Raw genomic sequence first — 2,660 nt, 5'->3', positions numbered from 1 at the left:
GATCCGGATTATGGGAATCCGAATTCACCAATAGAAGTATCAGATTTCAAAAATATGTCTGAATATGAAGAGTTACTACGTAAAAATGCAGAAGAAACTAACAATACTTTTGGCGTTGATGGTGACGACGGAGTACGTGTTATAGAAGACTCTGATGAAGAAATAACCGTAGGTAAAGGTAAAAAAAAATTAAAGATCCTAATAACTGGAAACGTAATAAGTGTAAAAATGCGAATGCGTCTGAGGATGAGCATTATAGTTTGCGTGGGAAACATATTTTACAAAGGAAAACAGGACCGGATTGTAAGTGTAAAAATAAATGTTTTTTGAAAGTTAGTGATGAAGAAAAACATTAAATTTTAAGTTGTTTTAACCAAATCGGAAATAAGGAAAAACAAGATACGTACATTGCGGGCTTGATAAAAATAAATAACGTAGTAAGACATAGACCAAAAAATAACACTAAACCAAGATCTTGTTCATGTATTTATAAAGTTAGGATAAATCATGTTGAAAAAGTTGTGTGTAAAAAGTCGTTTTATTCTTTCTTCGGTATTGGAAAATCTAGAGTGGAAAGGATTATTAAGTTGCTCCAAAACAACGTACCGAGCCCAGTGGATAGACGAGGAAAACACAGAAATAGAGGCAATATAAAAGATGAACACATTTTATTCCAAGTTGATACACATATTCAAAGTTTTCCCGCTCGTCAATCGCATTATAGCCGTTCTAAGAATGATGAAGTAAGATATTTATCTCCGGATCTGAATATAAGCAAAATGTATAATCTTTATTTAACGAAATATGAAAATGAAACATGGGAGTTAATGAAAAATAAAAATAATAGCATAAAACCAACAGTTTCCGATCATATTTATCGAAATCGTTTCTATACAAATTTTAAATTGTCTTTCGGGTATCCACGCTCCGACACATGCCAAACTTGTGATAATTTAGTAAATTTAATATCCACAGAAAATGACGAAAATATTTTTAAAAAAAATGGAAACCGAAAAATTATTACACCTATCAAAAGCCGATGTATTTTACAGTGATCTGAGGCAAAGGTAGAAGGTAATAAAATAGATGTCGTAGCATTCGATTACCAACAAAACATGCCGTTACCTCACATTCCCTGTGGGGACGTGTTCTATAAAAGGCAACTATGGCTGTACAACTTTTGTATTCATTCTGCAAGAACTGGAAAATCGTACTTTTTTATGTATGATGAAGTAACGGCACACAAAGGACAAAACGAAGTTATTAGTTTTCTGCAATATTATTTTTCGAAAATTATGGACCAAACTGTAGAAAACGTTTACATTTTCTCAGACAACAGCAGTTCACAAAATAAGAATTTTGCTTTGACACAATATTTGTATACGATTGTAACAAAAAATTTATATGGCATAAAAAATATAATACATCCGTACCCGGAGCCCGGCCATAGCTTTTTGCCCTGTGACCGTGCATTCGGTTTAATCGAGAAAAAACAGAAGAAAGCTTGAACGAATATATTTACCAGAGGAGTATAAAGAACTAGTTAAAGGTACTTGTAAAAAATTTCATATAATCGATGTCAAACAAGACATGATCTTAAATTATAGCGAACATTTAAAACCCCTTTTTAAAAAAACCGTGACAAATAAAGACAAAGCTAATTTTTCTATTTTGTCGTATCAGTTTATTGAATGTACACAACGTGGATTATATGCTAGTGTGTCTGTGCATTCAACTGCAAAAAATAATTTCATACTACAAAAAGCAAATACTACTTTAAGTCTACCCGAACCTACGTATTTATTATACCATGGCGCCCTAAAGATAAAACAAGCCAAGTTGAAAGATGTAAGCGATCTTGCTTCGAAGTATGTTCCAGCTGAATGTCTATGGTACTATAAGGATCTTAAATCAAATGAAGATCAAGAAAATATTGACTACAGTGATATAGAATAAAAATTTAATACGTTTTTTTTATTTATTATTTTATTAGGACTTAGTTGTTGATTTTTATTTTATAACAAAAAAGTTGTTTATATTTTGTTTTATTTTATATTATTATGTTATATTAATGACAAAAAATAGTGAAATATGTATTGTAAAAAATACATAAAGTTAAAAATAATTTGTCAAGTTCTAAAATATATTAAATATTAAAAATAAATAAAATTTCAATTGCGTTGAATATTTATAAATATAGCCATATGTTTCGAAAAAAAAATTATTTCCTTTGAATATAAGTGATTTTTAACAATGATGTAGGTAAGTATACATTTTTTTCATATTAATAACATTATTCTTACAAATATTTATATGTATATAATTTCTTAGTGCAACAAGTAACAACAAGACATCGCCAAGGTTTGTTTTTTATTTTTTAGAACAAAAAAACTTGAATTTGACAACTTGTCATTGGCTACTACTTACTGACGTTGTATCTAAATATATTTTTTGTTAATTTTTAAAACTATTATTTAATTTTTAAAACAGTTTAAATCGATTCCTGAAAAATTTTATAAATTGGAGAAGTCTTGTTGTTGCCCTCAGGTCTTCAATTGTTTTCGTACCGATTTATTTATAAACGGCAAGCGGGCCGGTCGCGATATGAAATCCGGTTTTGAACCATGGTGTGGTATGGCTACAGTCGAGCGCGGGGTAAT

The sequence above is a fragment of the Acyrthosiphon pisum genome, chromosome A2, assembly GCF_005508785.2.
Source record: "Acyrthosiphon pisum isolate AL4f chromosome A2, pea_aphid_22Mar2018_4r6ur, whole genome shotgun sequence".
Lineage (NCBI taxonomy): Eukaryota > Metazoa > Arthropoda > Insecta > Hemiptera > Aphididae > Acyrthosiphon > Acyrthosiphon pisum.
This window is presented reverse-complemented; position numbering follows the sequence as displayed.